Below are 20,570 nucleotides of genomic sequence, written 5' to 3' on the forward strand. Positions count from 1 at the left end.
TTTATTTTCTTGCTTGGTAATCATGTTTTTAGCTTGTTTAGGGATCCCAGCCATATGTCCAATGTTATGACAATTGAAGCATTCCATGTTGTTCATGAATGAGGAATCATTAATTTTTTTTGCATAGTTGCTTCTAGGGTGCTAATGTGGAGAATTATATTTGTCCTTGTGGTATGCCGTGCAATCCTTTGCCATATGCAAAAAAAATTGTATTCAACACCCCCAACGATATGTCTTCACAAATTGGATTCAAAAAGCTCTTCAATAGTATATAGTCCAAACTTTCCTCAAAGGGTGCTCCAAGTACAATTCAAAAAAAATATTCGCCAGAGGCTTCGTTCAAAACATTACTCAAAGATCTGCTTCAAGTTTTCAAGACTTCAAGTCTATCACTAGGTTCTCCAAGAGATGTTTAAACATACTGCTCCAAATATTGATTTCACTCTAGCTTTGGTAGGTTCTTAACAAGCTCCAAATTCTGCAAGATATTTGTTCAAATAAAATGTTGAGATTAGGGTCTATCATAAATCTTCCACATAGCATAATGCAGAACCTTATTTAGTTCACAATTATGAGACCTTTATGCCACAGATCTGATGTGTTAGTGCTACAAGTCCGAGCCACTGCAACTACTGTTCCACAGACTAGTTCGAGCTACGTCACTAGTCACAAGTTACCAATCCGATCTTGAAGAGATGATTGTCCACACACCAAGTGATTGTCTCGAGTTTGAAGAGATAACTGTCGAGGTGGCTGCTACATATCTAGGCTCAAGCCTCCCCAACAAATCTGAGTCATTCACAAGCTGACTATACACTAACTGCTCTTGTACGAGTAACTGTCCATAGTTTTCTGCTGTAGGTTTTCACAAGTGACTTTTCCATAGACTTGAAGCTCCAAGGTAGTAAGGTCTAAGCTCTCTATAATGGTTCTGTGATCCGAGCCTCCAAACAACAGTCCGAGTTTCTTTACTGGTTATGGGCTACCATAGTTTTGCAACCCCACAAGTCTGTTCTTGAAGTTTAATACTACACCGAGTTGTCATACCTCCTCAGATCAACAATTCAACGAACCTTCTAGTGACTGTCCTTTACGAGCTGCAATGGAGGAAGTTTATTTAGCCCAACAACAAATTTATTCTTTTATCTCCTCGGCCTCCTGTCTTGCTTCCTTCTTATCTTTGAAATCTTCACCGATATTAGTGGTTAAAATGAGGAGTACAGACTTATATTTATACTGGTTTTTCCCTTTAATGAATAGACATGTCTATTGGAGGAGAGGTCCACTTGTACAGGTAGGCTTAGGTCGGCTAGGATAAAATAAATTATTTCATCTTTAAAAAATCATTTTCTCACAGGCTAAGAGGAGTTAGAGGGTGAGTAAGGGTGAGTAATAGCTCGTTAGAAAAGGGAAAAATATCTTCTTCAAACTGGTGTAAATTTCATCCTTCAGTGAGGTCATTTTTCCAGCAAGAAAATTATATTTGTGAACTGTCATCATTATTTTGTTCATGGCAGCCTTTAGTATGTTATGTCTAGGGCTCCTTCTTCATAGCTTTTAGTATTAGGGCTTCATGATTTCATAACGAACAAAATATTAGGGCATCATGAGTATCAATCAAGAAGTTCAGGACTTTATCTTATTTTTCAACCAACAATCATCCATGCATCATTACCTCATAAGATCAAAGGCTAGGGTTTTATGCATACATGTAGGAGAGTTTCATGAAAAGAGTTTCTTGATTCATCATTAGATCATGCATCAACAATGTAGGGTTTGTTATCATATAGATAAGTATATAAATGTAGCTAGCAAATATGGCATATGCATCAACTTCCCGGTTAGGATTTTCTTCTAGGGTTTGCATAAAGTTAGGGTTATTCATGTATGACAAGAATATTTTCCATCTCAATAATTCCATATTGACATCAATGACAATTTTGACCAACACATTAGATGATTCAAAAACTTCTAACATTACACATTTTGTTATGTAACAAATTCCCGTCGAGTTCGAGCCACCAAGCATGTTTCTCCTTCAAAGACTCTTTCTGTTGGACTCAGCCATAGTGAGAATACACCCACATAAAAAAACTAGTGATATTATTAAAAAAAAGTAGTAGTATTATTAAAGATTATTACAAAATAGATAACATAAATTAAAAATTATTTCTGTGGTAAGTGGGACTTTATTCATTGCAATTCTAGCAAGCAGTCTAGTTTGTATTGATTGAGCTAGACATTGGATTCGATCGCACGACCAATATCCAATACGACCCCTTCCATAGCCTTGGAGGACGAATTTATTGCAAAGGATGGAATTAATACTAGAATCAATAAAATATAGAGAGGAGACCATGTCTATGTTTTATATTTTAGGTTTTAATAGTGAGGTTGATTTTTTGAAAGGTAACTTTATTATTTTAAGCTTAAAATATTTAGCTTAATTTTTTTATGTTTTACTAGTTCATATTTTGTGAATTTATTAATTTAGGTTTATTGTTTTTTATTTAAAGTAATAAAAAATAAAGTAATTAGGCTTAATGTTTTTGGTAATTTTAGGTTATGATTATTTTAGTTTAAAAATACTATATTTTATTATTTTAAGTTTATAAAAAAACTAGGTTAAACAAAATTAAATATTGAGTCAATTTGTATGACTTTCTTATGTTAATATCTTTTAAAGGAAAATTGTTAAATAAAATTTCAATTTAACTATGCCATTATACATTCAAATAAGTTGATGCCTACGACATATATCTAAAGAGTCGTGGAGAAAGATTGAGATGATTCAAAATCAATTCATAACCTACAATCTCAAGATCAAGGGAAATACTCCTTACCCTATCTTCCTGATCGAAGCTAGCCTCTCCCGTATTGAAAGCAGGGCTATGTTTAAATATCTTAAGTATAAGAAGAAGCTTTACAACATGGAATCCAAGAGGCTTGCTAAAATTGCTTCTAACTTTAGTCAAAACCCCCACCTTCAGCTCAAGCATGGGTGGCATAAGGATTCCCAATCTTGGCTCAAGCATTGGGGGATAAATGAAGAGATCATCCTGGGAAGCAAGGATAGCATCAAAGATACTATCACCTCCAAATTTAAGGATAAGTTATGGGATGATAAAGAGCCAGAGCGTAAAAGGAAGCTAAGATATTATAAGTAGGTGATCAACCCCACCCTTGAGAATTAGAATTATCTTTTTGTTTTGACCAACTCGAAGAAAAATATGAACATCGCTAAGATTAGAACTGATTCTCATGAGCTTTGAAGTGAAATTGGGAGGTGTTCTGATCCCAAGACCCCCTCAGATGATATAATTTGTTAGTTTTGCAATATGAAGAGAGTGGAGGATGAAAATAATTTTTCTTTTAGATTGTCCAACCCTTATTCGCATGCGCTCTCAATTCTCGAACATCTATCACACTTACAATCTTATTGACTTATTAAATCAGCCCAAGTATAGTGACCTTGGTGCGCTTATTTCCCTTCTTTTTGAGTAGAGTAATAAGATCCTAAAATATTACAATTAGATTCTCCTTCTTAAGGTGCGCTAGATCACATCGGTCTTAGTGGACATTAATCATCAACGTTGTCATCAATATCCATGGTAAAGTGGGGGTCAATATCCATGGTTAAAAATATTGTTATATTTGAAGTATTAGGTTTTTATGTGCTTATTAATGAAATTTAAATATGGTTAAAAAATTATTATTTTAATTCATATGGTAAAATGGATCTTAATTTATAGTTGTTATTTATATGTGATATATTTTAATGTGATAGAGGTGTAGATATATCTCAAAAGTAATTATAATTTTTTTTTTATTTTAGATTTAACAAAAAAAATGTTATAAAATTAAATTCAAATAAAATATTTATAAAATATGTTGATTGTGAAATGAGAGATGGTTTATAGGCATATTGTATTGATGCTTCATGGTATTAGCCCATGGTATTGTAAGAAAACCTATTTACAAGTTAATAATATTTACAAACATATTGTTATATTGTAAGTTTATTGTAAGTATTAAAGTTTTGATGTGCTTATTAATTAAATTTAAATATTTTTCAAGAATCATTATTCTATTTTATATGGTAAATGGATCTTAACTTATTGTTGCTACTTATATGTTATATATTTTAATGTACTCTCTCTCTCTCTCTCTCTCTCTCTCTCTCTATATATATATATATAATGATTTTCTTTATATATTAAACATATTAAGGGGACATGTGAAAATGTTTATAAACTTTCTTACACCTACACATCACTCCTATACTGGGTTGTAGAGTGCCTCTCAGCGCAATAATTTAATTTTAAAATTAAAATACAACAATATATTAAATAAAATAATGATTTTTGTACATGTTTTCAAATACTTTCATTATTTTTATATGATATAATACAACAAAATATTTTATATTTGATGTGAAATTTGTAATTTTTTTATTTACATTATTTTTAATAATACAATAAAATATATTATATTTGATGTTAAACTTTTAATATTTTATTATTATTATTATTTTTAATTAATAAACTTTATATTACTTAAAAAAATTAGATTGGATAGATATCAAATGATACACACAGAGAGCACCGACACTCAAGCCTCGACCTCTGTTACCTAGAAGATCCACAAAAACTTTCGAAACAAAATAAAAAAATAACAGTGTCATAACATGCCTGGAAACATCTCCATACATATTATACACTGAAGCAAGGCCATAGTCCATAGCGGGACAACTAATACTAAAGCCCACTTCAACATTCACCTAATAGCACATATAAAATGATCATTATGCTGCATCTGGAGAACCACCTGGCCCTTGAAATGTTCTAGGACATGACCCTCCCAAGGTACCAACACTAAAACCATCAACCAATAGAGGGAGAAACCTACATTGTAGCCCGTATATCAATAAGTCATCCACAAAAATCATAGTTATCACATAAGACCATGCACATGTAACAATAAATACAAAAGAAAACACCAAAGGCTAAAAATGAGACCCACAAGAAAACCTTAGAAGCACACAAACACAACCATACTATGTCACCATCATCAACAAAACCAGAAGACCATCAAGGGGCCTTTCAATGAAAAAACGATAAGCTTCAGGAGAGATCCAAACTTTTCCACCCACCACCCACGCTCATTATTCTATGGAACTAAATGCACTTGAATAGAATGAAATCATTTTTCCTCCTAGTGGCTTGGTTATAACAAAGTATGATAGCTTATGTGTGGTTAAGTTTGACTCCTTCAACTATTAACTAGAGTTAGTATATTAGCCCTTCTAGAGTCTTATTCATCATGTTCATGTGGCTAGCACCTTTTCCATGAGTAATTGGGTTGATGCGGTATCCTCTCAATTCATGATGGTGAAAATAGAAAGGTCAACTCCCATATGGAACAAATTTTTCAAAAGGATTATGTTTGAGGTATTTCCTTTACAATTGGAAGGTATTTGAGTTTTAAATAGTGCCAAAGGGTCTAGTAGCATAGAATTTTTGGAACCCAAAAAATGTCAGGAATTGCCTCAAATTGCCTCCAAAATGTTTGAAACCCTAATTCAACATACTGGAACCTTCTAGTGAAAATGGTTGCGTGATTTGATTCCTCCAAAATTTTCACTCTAAAACCATTAATATGGACAAAAAATAATATAATTATCTCATCCAAAACCAAAATTTTCACTCTAAAACCATTAATATGGACAAAAAATAATATAATTATCTCATCCAGAACATGAACAGATTGACCAATCAGAGGCTTGTGTCTTCAAAGAAAACAAATAGTGATAATGCTAGTGTAATTACATTTCACTTGCCAACTCTCACCTTAGTAATATACCTAGTAATATACCTTATAAGTATTTCTAGCGAGAGGATGGGTACTAACAATTCAAACCAAAGTTGGCATATTGAACAAAATGAAGACATGAGAGGAAATAATACTCGTAGTTAGCTCAACAACTGAAATTCACAAGATGATGTGTGGATAAATCCTTCCCATCTACCCGCTTCAAATGCGGAAGGAAAATCCACATTAATATGACCATCCAATATAAATTTTTCATCATCATTTTACCATGTGGGATCATATTCCCATAATCATCCATCATATTCGGAAGGAAATGGAAAGGCAAGGTTTACGCATCGCAGTTATGACTCTTCATGGGAGAAGTTGCTAAGGATTGTTAAACGATGGTGTTCTTGGGAGGGGAAGCCTCACATGCCCCTTCCAATTATTGTTGGGTGGAATGGAAACCAACCCCTCTCTGACTCATCTCAAACCATCCATACTAGGACATCTTATGATACTTGTATTAAATTAGAAATGTATTTTTTTTTATTTGTTGATTTTATTATTTTAGATTTAATAAATAATATGCGATTTTTTTAAAAATAATTATCAATATATATTTTTTATAAATTTAAAATTTGATATTTAAATATAAAATTGAGACTTAATTAATTTGTAATTTAAAATTATGTATATTATAGGTAAATTGCCCAATTACATATAAAATTACCTCATTTAATTACCAAGCAAATAAGATTTAATATTACCTCCTAATTTAACTTTACCTCCTTTGATTAACCAACAAACAATATTTATTATTAAATAATAGTGTAAACACTTTTAATAAATATAATTATATTTATCCATATTAAATTATACAATCAATTTCAAATAACAATTATAACTTTATATATAATTTTAAATTTGAATATATGTTATTATCAACATTCTTATTAGTGTTTTATGTTTTTTCTAATTAGCTTGTAGGGATGGTCTATATTGGAATTGAGCTTGAGAAATTTTGATTTTTAAATAAATAACTGAAGAACATTTGATTTGAAGGGAATATTATTTATTTACTACATAATCCAACAGATAATATGAAATGTGTTTGAATAGGTTTTTAGTTTCAAATCAAATAAAAAAATAAAAAATTTAATTTAAAAATCATTTATTTCACCACCTATTTAGCCCATTGAAACCAAATAATTTAATTTGGTTACAAGTGTGTCATGACTATCCATATCATTGTGTTCCAAATATTGAGAGGGGGGGTGAATCAATATTTCATTTCAATTGTTATTTCTACCAGTTAGATCACTTATAATTAGAACACAAAATGAACAATAAGGATCAATACTTTTATTAATCAGAAATAACAAGGCCTTCAATCCTCTTCTTTACAATAAATCAAGTACAATATAGTTTAGGGCTTCAACCCTAGAAGGAGACACCAATCTCCAATCCACCAGGCTCCAACCTGAATTTTTCCAACCACCAACTTGGACTTCACGAGGCTCTAACCTCTAGGACTCCAACCCTATCTTCCCAAGGCGCAACCTTGTCTCTATGAGGGTTCAACGTCTAGGTCTCCAACCCTATCTCTGGTATAGGCTCCAACCTGGTCCTCTTGAGGACTCCGATCCTTTAAGTTTCCAACCCTATGATTTAATTGTTCAAGATAAGTTCAGTCATTCTTCAAGACTCCTAATATTTTCTGCAATGAGCCCTCACAAAATATTCACCTTCAATAGTGCCTTCAAACAATCTCTAAAGCACTTAGCTCATCAATGAAAACTTTGTCTTCTTAGAAGGTGTCACCACATCTCTTCATGGTACCCAAACAAAACCTCCAAGATCACCTCATGATGACATCAACAATGCATCATGGTCTCCAATAGTCTCTCCAAGATCAACTAAAGCTTCTTAACTAGATGTCTTTAATAGGCTGCATTAAGCCTGCTTTGAAAGCTTCTTTAAAAGATCTACACACCAACCTTTAGGGGTATTCAAATGGCTCCAAGTTTCACAACTCAAGGAATTCAACACTCCAATGATATGTCTTCACATTGGATTCAAAAATCTCTTCAAGAGTATATAGTCCAAACTGTCCTTAAACGTTGCTCAAAGTACAGTTAAAAAAAATCTCCATACCTGCCTAGAAACATCTCCATACAGATTATACACTGAAGCAAGGCCATAGTCCATAGTGAGACAACTAATACTAAAGCCCACTTCAACATTCGCCCAGTAGCACATATAAAATGATCATTACGCTACATCTGGAAAACCACTTGGCCCTTGAAAACTTCCAGGACATGACCCTCCCAAGGTACCAACACTAAAACCATCAACCAGTAGAGGGAGAAACCCACATTTTGGTCCGTATACGAATAATTCATCCACAAAAATCATAGTTATCACATAACACCATGCACATGTAACAATAAATACAAAAGAAAACACCAAAGGCTAAAAATGAGACCCACAAGAAAACCTTAGAAGCACACAAACACAAACATACTATGTCATCATCATCAGCAAAACCTGAAGACCATCAAGGGGCCTTTCAATGAGAAAACAATAAGCTTTAGGAGAGATCCGAACTTTTCCACCCACCACCCATGCTCATTATTCATTGTTTGGGATGAGATATTTGCCAAAACCCTTACGTTGGAGATAGGGGTATCCATGGGTCCCCAACATTTGAATCACATGCAATGTGACTCTCCACATGTACCATCCAATCATCAATTTTATCCACACATAACCTCAGGTTCCTAAGCATTTTCTTCACATCCTCCAAAGAGGCGAAAATATTGTATTTTTCCACCTTCTTATCCCTCAGAACCAAGCCCAACAAAGTATTCATTTCCAATGGAGCACTACTAAATTTAAATATTGTTTACGCATTCCCTTGGTGTGCCCAAGGTCTGGCACCCAAAGTGACATATTCTCCAACAACTCTAAGTTTGAAAGAGACTGCCTTTCCTCTCCAAATTTAATCTTAAGCTCCCGGATCTCTTGGCAGGTTTTAGGCAGAATTACATAGAAATATGATGCCACAGAGTCATAGGAAAATAATATTTCCCCACACTACTTAGGATAGGTTCTAGCATCTATTCCCCTCCCACTCCCCATCCTCTTCCTTGGCAACATCGTTGATTCATAGGGTGGGGGGGGGCACCTCAATATCACTACAGGGGCCACTTTGTGGTATAGTACCTGAATTCATGACAATGGAAGCATTTCATTTTTGACAAATATTTCTTCTTTCCCCCTTAACTGGTATCTGGTTTGGATCCAGATTTCTTCCCTTTTCCCTTCTTTTCCTTTCTAGCCAATGCAAATTTTTCCTCATCCTTGCACTTGGATGAAGTCCCATTTTTGGTATTCTGCCTTATTTCCTCTTATACCAAATTGGACCATAAACGCTCCCAAATCGGTAGTTTCTCCCTCCCATTCACCGAATCTTGATAGCTATGGCAACTCTTGGGAAGGCCAAAAAGGGATAAGGTTACCAAGTCTTCTATAGGGACATTAACACTAACCCCACCAAGTTCATCACGACAATGTGTAAACTTGATCAGATACTGCATAATTGTGTCATTCTTCTACATATTGATACTTCAAAGTTTATCCTTGAGCACCAGCTTCCTATGGTCACTGCTATTCTCGAACAATTCTGTTAGTGCTTTCCACATCACGAAAAAAGTTTCTTTTCCATGGATATTTGAGACAATATGATACCATACTCCCTCCAAGATTATTCTCCTTGCATTGGCTATATCTTTATTCCAATGAGCAAGGTTTTGGGCATCAAATGCTTGAGGTTTTGTAACATTTGTCTTAATGTATTCTAGCAATCCATTGTCATCCAATACTGCCTCCATGCAACAAAATTAGAGGTGCCTTCCAAGCCATACCATAACCTTAGTCCATTGAAGGCCATCTTCTCAGCCCTGAAGGAATCCTGCTACAATGATCTTCAAATTCGAACCTCTGAGAAACAACTTCAAATTTCCTACTTTAATGTGAATCCAACTCTGATACCATGTAGAAATTAGGTTGTAGATTTGCAACTTCTCATGAAGTTTTAATCAAAATCACAAGACACAAACCTACACTACTGCTTTGCGGACATTAATTCACAATTTAGAACAAAAATCTCAGACATGCAAGAAGAAATAACACACATGTAAAAAATATTTTTATCTGGGGAAAGAAATCTGCTAAAAACACCAACTCCTGTTTGCATTAATCAAATGAATAGAGATGTATTACAGTTTCTTTGCTCAACTAAGCTCACCTTGCAATTGCATAACCATGGTAAATTTTAGGGGTGAATTTTAGCCCAAGGGCGAAATTTAAGGGGTTTTTCATTTTAGATGGGCGAAATTTTTATAAAACACCTATTTCATATATTTAGCCCAACTTTTATTTAAAAATAATTGTTTTTTTCATTTTAGCCCAAAAAAAGGGGCGGATAAACTATGAAAAGACTCATTTGACCCAATTCGCTTGGTTCGGGAGGTTATATTCCATTACTATTGCCCGATTTTCTGCTTTGCAATGTTAAATTTGTTTGCAATTGCCCATTTTCTGGTTTGGGAGGTTGTATTTGGTCCCATTAAATAAAGATATAAATAAAGTAGAGGTATGGTAAATAAACAAAACCTCTTTTTATACTTACTCCAAAGGTATGGTAAATAAATAAAAATATAAATAAACTAAAGGTATGGTAAATAAATAAAACCTCTTTTTATATTTAGTCCATAACCCTCTTTCTATTTAAGAAGGCTAAAAAAAAGGTTTTATTTAAGTGAATCCTATGGGCCAAATACCATATTTATAAAAAAAGGTATGGTAAATTAATAGAAATATAGATAAACGAGAGGTATGGTAAATAAATAAAACATTTTTTTATATTTACTCCATAAGTCACCTTATATTGCAAGGGTGGAAATAAATAAAAATATAAATAAAGTGGAGGTATGGTAAATAAATAAAACCTGTTTTTATAATTACTCCAAAGGTATGGTAAATAAATAAAAATATAAATAAACTAGAGGTATGGTAAATAAATAAAACCGTTTTTTATATTTAGTCAATAACCCTCTTTCTATTTAAGAAGGCTAAAAAAAGAGGTTTTATTTAAGTGAATCTGTGGGCCAAAAAAGAGGTATGGTAAATTAATAAAAATATAAATAAACGAGAGGTATGGTAAATAAATAAAACATTTTTTTATATTTACTCTATAAGTCACTTTATATTTGCGAACACTCAAAAAATGTGTTATATTTAGGTGACCCCTATGGGCCAAATACTATGAGCCAAATTATTACTAATACCATGCGAAAAAACATTATTAAGCTTAATATTAGTATTTATAAAAATAAAGATGGCACATGGTATTGACCCATGGTATTCACGTAGAATGTAGCCTATTTAAACGGGGGAATTAAACCAACATAGATCCATCTTTACTTTGGATCTACTAAGCGCCGAGAGGGATCAAATATCGTGATATGTAAAGTAGCATAGAGTGAAAAAAAAATTGATCCCTCTCGGGGCTTGGTAGATGAAGAGAAAAAATGGATCTTGTAATTTAATGTCACTTAAACATTTTAACTTGGTTAAAATAAAAAATAAAATAAAAATCAATTATTAATTTTATTAATTCTTATAAATTACTAATAATAGTTTTTAAGCTCCAGGTTTATGATAACCCATGGTATTGACCCATGGTAATACCATGGTATTCATGTGAGCATAGACTATTTAAAGGGGAAATTCTATCAGCTTAGATCCATCTTAATTCCGGGTCTACCAAGCGCTGAGAGGGATGAATAGATTTCATCCCTCTAAGAGTGGTAGATGCGGAGTTAAGATGGATATAGGTTGGTTTTTATGATAATGAAGATATTAAATAGACTTAGGAAATTATATTGTAAAAAAAATCTCAAGTTGAATGGTTAAAGCTACATTTCGTCACTTCACAAAATTTAGTAAAAAATATCAATATCTCTATTAATATTGGTTTTTTGGATTTAACAAAAAAAAATCAAAACAGTGAAATCTTATCACTCTTTCCGCATCACCCTTGCAAATGGGAGATAGTCACTGCCCAGATTTCCCACCATTTTTCAAATGTTCTCAATATGATATCTTCATGAAAAAGTTAAGGTACTGATGTTTGATTAGTTGTTTGAAAAATATGCTGGTGTGTACAACCTTTCATCTTCTCTATTATTTTTATTTTGTTGTAATGATGTGTAGGGGTTGGGACATTGCACCATATTGTCCTAAAAGGCACAGATTGTGCACCAAAAAAGAAATTAATCCACATGTTACAACGCTGTTAAAAAATGAAAAACGTATGAAGGTAATGAATTATGCTAATAATCAATTTAGATTGGGAGAGGCATAATTAAATTTTATTATTTAATTGAACATTTCCAATTAAAATAATAATAAATCTACATTTATATATTTATATATTGATTGGAAGGCTTCTGACAACAGTCACTTCTTTCCATTAGATCCCCTTCAGGCCTTTGGGATACCTACTACTTTCTTATATTATATAGTTGGGGCTTGTTACTTGTTGGATCTCGCAGTTGGAGTCTATGGAATAAGAAAGAAATTTGATAGCTTGACAAAAGTGGTAGAGAAAAGATTAATCTCTCCTACCTTGACATAACTGGTGGTCAAGATCAACACCTACAAGAACTTTATTGTGGAATATTATCAAAACTAATAGAAGGATATGAAAGAGTGTACAGTAAGAACCTTGACAAACACGACCACTGAAACTTGTAACATTGTTTGTAGAAAGAGAAAATTATGTTTCTTTTTTCCAAACATGTATGTTAGTATATTACAGTTTAATGAACATGTTTTCCTATTATCATATATGGTTTCATACTTTAACAAAACATTCATCAAGACTTCACAATGTTTTATTATTCAGTGAAAGATTTTCCATGACTTTACAAGATAATATAATCTAGTGAGAGATTCACCAAAAAATATTATATATATATATATATATATATATATATATATATATATATAAAATCGCCTCCCATTTTTCCTATGTATCATGGGGATTCACGCATTTATTATACATATAAATTTAGGGTGGTTCTTAAAATTTTCCCTATGCACAACCTATCTCTCTGCTCATTGAAGGCCTCTAACCCAAACTTAGTCAAATTTTTCCTCCGCTTGAGCTCCTATTTCCTTGCATTGTTCCTTGAGGAATTAACCCCTATTATTTAGGAAATTCCTCTAATTTAATTGTGCAATTCCTTATGATGATCATCTAATTGCGTGCAACACCTGTACACTCAAGACTAGTCTACAACTGATGTTACACTACCTTGGAATCTCCACCTCAACTAGGTAACTCAAATTATCTGCATCCACTAGCTATTTTTGGTTGCTTGATCAATTAACTAGATAATCACTAAGTTTGATTGAAGTCCCACTGCTCAACTGACCTTCCACGAGTTTCTCCAAAAGTTGGAACTAGTTTAACCGAAAACAAACTAAGATAACTAACCTTGAATTCTACAAATTTGCAATCACACATGCAGGAATTAACTCTAGCTCCTCCAACTTGAATTTACTAGTTAAACTAGGTGACACAAGCCATGTCACACAAGTTGGCATCATCCAAGTCGTCTGTTGATGTGGAATTTCAAATTTTCTCAATTTAATGAAGGCAAAATCAAATTGAGAATTTCTCGCTGCATTTTTCAATAAATAATAGAGTAAGTTTGTGTCTTGTGGTTGTGATTAAAATTTCATGAGAAACTGCAAGTATACACCATAATTTCTACACAACAGAAACTAATATATGTCCTCAGGGTATGTATCCCTAATGGATGCCACAAGGGAAACCAATATTAAACTTTGAAAAGTAGAAAAATTACGTAATCTATACAAAAATAATAACACAACATTATCACTATATATCACTAACTAATGACATAACAAAAACATATTTAAATAATAAAATAAAAGAATTTGTTTAAAATAATATGAAAGCGCATTAATAAAATGGTATATAATTGTACATACACATCATTGTTCTACCTGGTTTAAAACAATATGAAAGTGCATTAACAATATCATCTATAAGTGTACATACACACCATTGTTATACCCTAATCTTTTATAACAAGGGAGCCACTGTCGTAGCGGTAGTCCCTACCGGGGTTTTTGCAATATTTGTGAAGCGTTTGTTGAACAGCCAATGCTTGGGCTCTGCGTGTAAGGAAAGGAGACATAAATGGCATCAAGTTGAACACACTGTAAAAACATCATCTTGACCTGCATATATATGTTACATCTGACCAAGGTTTTTAATCATGATATTTCATTTTTAATGAGCATAAATCACAGTTTCATCTTCGATGCTGCAAATATTCTTGCCCCCTGAGATTATAATGCCTTTTGATCTATGCTTGAGCTCAATGTAGTCGTCAGAATGAATGACCCCTAAATCACCAGTGTGAAACCATCCATTTTCAAATGCTTTGGCTGTAGCTTTAGCATTTTTAAAGTATCCGTTCATGACTATGTTTCCCTTGATCATGAATTCACCAATTGTAGTACAGTCATGAAGAACACTTTCCATTGTGCTGGGATTCTTGACATCTTGTTTAGAAACCACCAAGTGAGGAACCCCTTGCCGGGTCTTCAGCTTGAATTGATCCTCTGATGGAAGCTTACCCCATTCAGTGTTCCAAACACATGAGGTTATGGGACCATAGGTTTCAGTGAGGCCATATATGTGTGTTATGTGGAAACCGAGTTCCTCCATTCTGGATAGCAATCGGAAAGGAGGTGACAATTGATCAAAAATATATCGCCAGAATATAAACAAGGTGACCTGAGTTTACCATGGGCAAAATAACATAGCTTCTACCATATCTCTTTTTGAAGACAAGAACAAGGTTACCTAATCTAAGTATTTAGCTTAAAATTAGAAACACATTTTCTATTAAATTTCATGATGCCAATGATGGTTGTATAGAGATATGTTAGAATATCTGAATTAGTAAAGCATAGGCTGACGCTTGCAACATCCCAGTGGATTTTTCATCCAATCATTTTCTACCACTGTGTAAAATTAATGTTCCAAATTTAAGCTCTTCCAAGTAGATTATTTGTGCTCTCAGAAGAAATTTTGTACGCTAAAAAATCAAGAGATGAAACATACCTAGCACCAAATCTGGCAATTTCACCTGCATCAATATTTGCAAAGAGACAAATTTAATGATATGCTCCTTTAAGAATCCATGTTTTCACAATTCTAGTGTCTAATTGCAATTTACCACGAGTTCATGAAATCTGTCTAATATAAGCGGTGACAGACTAAAAAATGATCCTTAGAATTATAGTATGGAAAAAGCCTGCAGGGACTTGAGTAAACTCACCATAGAATTGAATGAAAGCCGATGGAAGAAAAAGTGGGCCCACCATGAGAGTAATCCACATAAAGCTCTTCAGAGGCCACCATCCTGAATGCCACGAGTCACGAGATTCATGTACCTTTGTAGATCCAACTGTAGGATAGGCACGCAAGGCTTGCATGTAGCCCACGTGCCCCACCCCCACTTAGCCAAGAATCTAACCCAGGCCAGTCATTCATTCCCATGGAGTGCATCATATAGCTTTTGGGCCTGGATTGATTTTGTACTGGAAAAAGACTGGTGCACGTCTCAGGCACATCAACAAATCTCTGGCACATCAACAAGAAGTGACACTCCCTCATTTTTTATTTGAGTTTGTCTAAAATTCTACGTGGCCCCATTTTGCCATGCAAGGTGCCATATGCATAGCCTGAAACTAGTAATATATTTTAATTCTTGAAACCAAACCAAAAAATAAGCAGACAATCCTAATTTCATCAATGTAGTAGTTGTGGCTATATATGGGTCTGTGAAAAGGCTAGAGCACCTATGGTTTGGGTCTGTGAAAAAGGCTAGAGCACCTGTGGTTGGAGCGGCTGTGGCTAGATATGGGTCTGTGAAAAGGTGGGAGCAGGAGAGACAAAGAAATCGACTACCTTGCAGCGATGCAGGACATGGCAGTGGCTGTGAACATGTTGAAGCTATTCCCATTTCTGAATAATGGTTGTAAATGAGATTTTCGTTTCTGTAGAAAATAATAGATATCTGATTAATATACTAATAATTTTATTAGACCTAGATACATTGAAATCCCTAAATCCCTATCAGCTACATTGGTTTTCTCTTGTATTCAATAAAGATATCCATATATATATGAACAATGAAGTTATCAACCTACTTGAATTGGCAAGAACTCACTTCGGATGCATAACCAACCTCGTCACTGCTGATGGCAAAAGAGTCCACTGTCACTAAATGCATCATAGGCAAAGTCATCAATGCCTTCCTGTGTAAGGCTTCTCTTGCTCTGCTGTTGGTTCCTGTGCAAGGCTTCTCTTCCTCCATTGTTGGTTCCTGTACTAGTAGGTTTTAGTGAGGAAACTAAAAATAAGATCCATTACTACCAGGTTTTAGTGAGGAAACTAAAGATAAGAGCCATATACCCTAACCTCAACAATGATGTCATGTTGTTGCGGAAACATTGGGTACCAATTTGAAGAAATATTAAGTTCATGGACATTCAAGCATTCAAAATTATTAGCCATATAGTAAAGAAGTGGTTTAAGTGTTCTGTTTCTAACCTCAATTATGGCTCCAATTGCACATGGAAATGTCCTATAGGAGTAGGCGGCTATATATACTTATATGAGCCACTTTGGTGGGATGGCACGATTACTAGTAAGTGCATATTCTGTAAATTATTTCCTCTTTAAATCAAGGCAAATGACTGTTTTGTTCATTTCATTATTGACATGCTAAGAAATCCTTGTCTCCAGGTCATGGCTTCTGCTATTGATAAGTGGTTTTGTATTTATAGTTAACTATCTGGCCAAACCATCTGTGATGTAGCATGCAAGCCCATAAATTTGGCTTTTCTATTTATCAATTTAGTGGTAAGAGGGATTAAGTGCTGCAACTGTGTTTACACGCTCAAACTACTAATATGGTCTAATTATGTAACAAACTCCCCTGAATCTTCTTGAATGATCTAGAACTTTGATTTTTTTTTTCAAGTATCTGGGTTGATTCAGAATTGGGCAAAACCCTTAGACTTCCTTGAGCTTGCTCAAATAAATTTTAGAATTCTACCTCCATGTAGAGATTAACCAGAGAAATTCGCAGTGCATTAGAAGCTGGTCTGGCCCTCATAAACTGCTTCAGGTTGTGGGAAGCTATGCAACTGGCTCAGCTTGGCTCTGCGGGAAGCAATGCAACTGGCTCGACTCAGCTCTTTTCTTGTTCTTATCTTGTCTTTCCCGGCTCTGAAGTGAATAGAACTGACCGCATCTTACCGCAGCTTACTGCTTTAGTAACTGAATTTGTTTTTCATTTTGAAATATGAGATATCTTTCACATTTTACATCAGTAATTGAATTTATTGTTTATTTTGAAATACGCTAAATCGATGCGGATGATGCAGGATTCACAGAGGATCTTGCCTACCTCACAGGGAAGCTTCTGGGACCCTCTACAGTGCTCCAGAGGCCTCGGCCCTCATAAACTGCTTCAGGTTGCGAGAAGCTATGCAACTGGCCTTTCACTGGTTCGTGAAGCATTCCTCGCGCCTGCCGGAAGCCACAGGGATTTTGATAAACACCTTCGAGGAACTGGAGGGTGAACAGATCAAAGCACTGAGGGATGGAAAGGTTGATCCCACTGATGCTAGGCGAATGCCCCAAATTTATCCAGTCGGGCCGCTCATATCATCCTCGCCCGTTGAATACGAAGCAGATTGCCTCAAGTGGTTGGACAAACAAGCGCCCTCTTCGGTTCTGAGATCATTTCAATGAATTTTCATCCCGGCAGGACACTCTCTGCTCTGCTCCTCAAACTAGCTCGAAACTGAAACTCACTCTCTCCCTTGCTCCTCTCCTCCAGAGGAAGGATTTCTGGACAAACGTGGACGCCTCTGCACAGACATCAAACATCTGGCACTTGCAGCATGCAGGGCATGGAGAACAGGCACCAGAATAACTTTGTTTTGAGAAAACTTAGGATAAATTAAGTTGCGCGCACTAAAATAACATCGGGCCAAGTGATGCGGGCAATAAGAGGGTAAACTGAAAACTTTGGTTAAAATTTTCTTGCAGAGAAAGTGCCTAGCATAAGCCCAACATAAACTTTGGTTAAACAGTAATTAACCCATACAAATTGACAGTCAACACGAAAATTAATAGCGAGTCAATGCCGTATCGAATGCTATAGTCCTTGCTATGCCAGAGGCAGGGACTAATAAAATTGAATGGATAAAATGATATAGGATATGTAAAATATGAGTCATTATTCTACCTTGAATGGATAAAATGATATAGGATAAGTAAAGTATACGAGTAAGAATGGAGGAAAAGAAGGTGTAATAAAAAAAATTGAATGAATAGAATGATGTAAGAGTATCTTTAAATAATAAGATTAAGCAATTGGTTTAAAATAATGTGAAAATACGTGTAAGTTTACATACACATTATTGTTCTATTTCAATTTTTTTATTACAAAAAATGTATGAATAAAATGGAATAGGAAAATAAAGAAAATATGAATAAAAATGCAAAAAAAATGGAATAGATAGTAATGTAAGAGTATCTTTAAAAAAAATAGAAGAATGTATGAGAAGACAAGAGCATGATGAAAAAATATAATAGAGAAAAAAGGATATAATTTATGGTTCAAATAGCAAAGATGGTGTACAAAGTGTGATAGAAAATGTGTATGAAGAGCCTAATAAGCCATGTTTTGAAAGTATGTAGTAGATTTGAAAGTATGTAGTAGATAGAACGTTGAGGCAAAAATATATTCTTAATGAAGAAAAAAGAGCAGTAAGTTAAAATAAGCGAAAAAAATAAAAATATATTTGAATAATTATTTATTAAAAAGTTGAATATTTTGAGAGAAAAACAAGTTATGAACCCAATTAAAGACTTAACTATAAAAATACATATGATGATAAATAATACTAGAAATGATTACGAAGTTATATTAGAAATTGAGTAGTCAAGCAATCGGTTGACCATGAGCTTTATTGTCAAAAGGCTTAAGAGTGCAAAGTTGTACATCATACTTTATGTATTTTGATAAACAATGAGAATAAGTAGATTATTTCCTGAAATTGTGGATAATTCTACATTGTTGTTTGTGGATGAATATTTGAATATGAATTAATAAATTTGATTCATTTGCATTTCACCACTAGTTGGTGTGGAATTTGGATCATACTTTTCAATATCATAAAACAATTTAAAGTATATTTTATTTTTAATATGTATGATTATCGTAAATTTATCTTAATTTCAAATTTTTTGAGTGTTAAGAAAAAATAAAACTTTTGATGTATATGCTATTTTTTTTTTAATTTTATATTTTTAAAAAAGTTTATAATTCTAAGATTTTAATCTCTCTCAACACATAATAGATTTAAAGTTAAAATTAATTTAGATTTGAAACTTTTGTGATCCATATTGTAGATAAATGTCTTTCGGATTAATCACATCATTAGGATTGTTGATGTTTCGAACCTTTGGAACCAACTGAACCAAATTAGTTGGTTCGAAAAGTCAACCAAATGCTAATGATGTGATTAAGAAAGACATGTATCTAAAATTAATTTAACTTAATTTTTTAAAATTATTATTTTGAATAAAATTATACAAACATTTTCCACATTCATATATACATGACAACAACTCTATTTTACTAAACTATATAACACTTCTCACTTCTTACCATTATTAACCCAAGTAAACAAAACTAGGGATCAACTTTCAACTATATAACCATCAATAGAAGGTCATCAACCCTACCCTAGAAGATCAAAAGTATCTCTCTGTTTTAACTAGCTCAAAGAAGAAAATTAATAATTAATATAGTGAAGATTAGAATGAACTCTCATGAGCTCCATAATGAAACAGGTCGTTGGGCAGTTCCTAAAACACCTTGGATGGAAAGGATCTGCCATCTCTGTGAGAATGGGAACATCGAGGATGAAAACCACTTCCTCTTAGAGTGCCCCGCGTACAACCACGTTAGATCTCAGTTTCATAATCTATACTGACCTTCCTAGCCTTTTACGATGTCAAAATTATAATGAGCTCAGGAGGCTTCTCTTCAAGCTTTTTGAAGATAGGAATAAAATCTTAAATCAAACTAAATAATTTGTTTCTTTAGGTCCTATAGACCAAAGTTTGGTCTCAATGGATGTTAACCATCATCATCATCATTAGAATATAAATTCCACCCAAATTATCCAAAACTTACACATAATTTTTTTTTACTTTAACCACATTTAACATCTGAGCTATATTAAAAAATATCATCCATATAAATTTAACACATAATAAAAAACATTAAAATAATTTCTTTCTTTCTTCTCACATATACATCTCCGCAACCAATTAAATTAAATTACCAATTGTTGACTTTCATCTTACACATTGAAATAGACATGTTATCGATGCAATCAAAATATTGGAGGGCACATTTGGATTGAAACGAGTACACAGTAAAGGAATATATGAGAAAGCTAATTATTCCCTTCAATTATTGTTTGAAATGAAAAATATATTTACATTTACATTGAAGAGAAATTGAAAGGGACATTCGGATGATTGCGAGACAGCT

The 20,570-nt window shown here is 33.5% G+C and overlaps 1 pseudogene; it reads right to left on the reverse strand.

Moving 5' to 3' along the window:
• Positions 1–14,206: 14,206 nt before the first annotated feature.
• LOC149224745 (putative CoA ligase CCL13 pseudogene) lies at positions 14,207–16,304 on the reverse strand (annotated as a pseudogene).
• Between the last annotated feature and the right edge of the window lie 4,266 nt (positions 16,305–20,570).

The sequence above is a fragment of the Pinus tabuliformis genome, chromosome Q (genome assembly GCF_031772625.1).
Source record: "Pinus tabuliformis cultivar Carrire ecotype Pingquan chromosome Q, CPIR1, whole genome shotgun sequence".
Taxonomy (NCBI): domain Eukaryota; kingdom Viridiplantae; phylum Streptophyta; class Pinopsida; order Pinales; family Pinaceae; genus Pinus; species Pinus tabuliformis.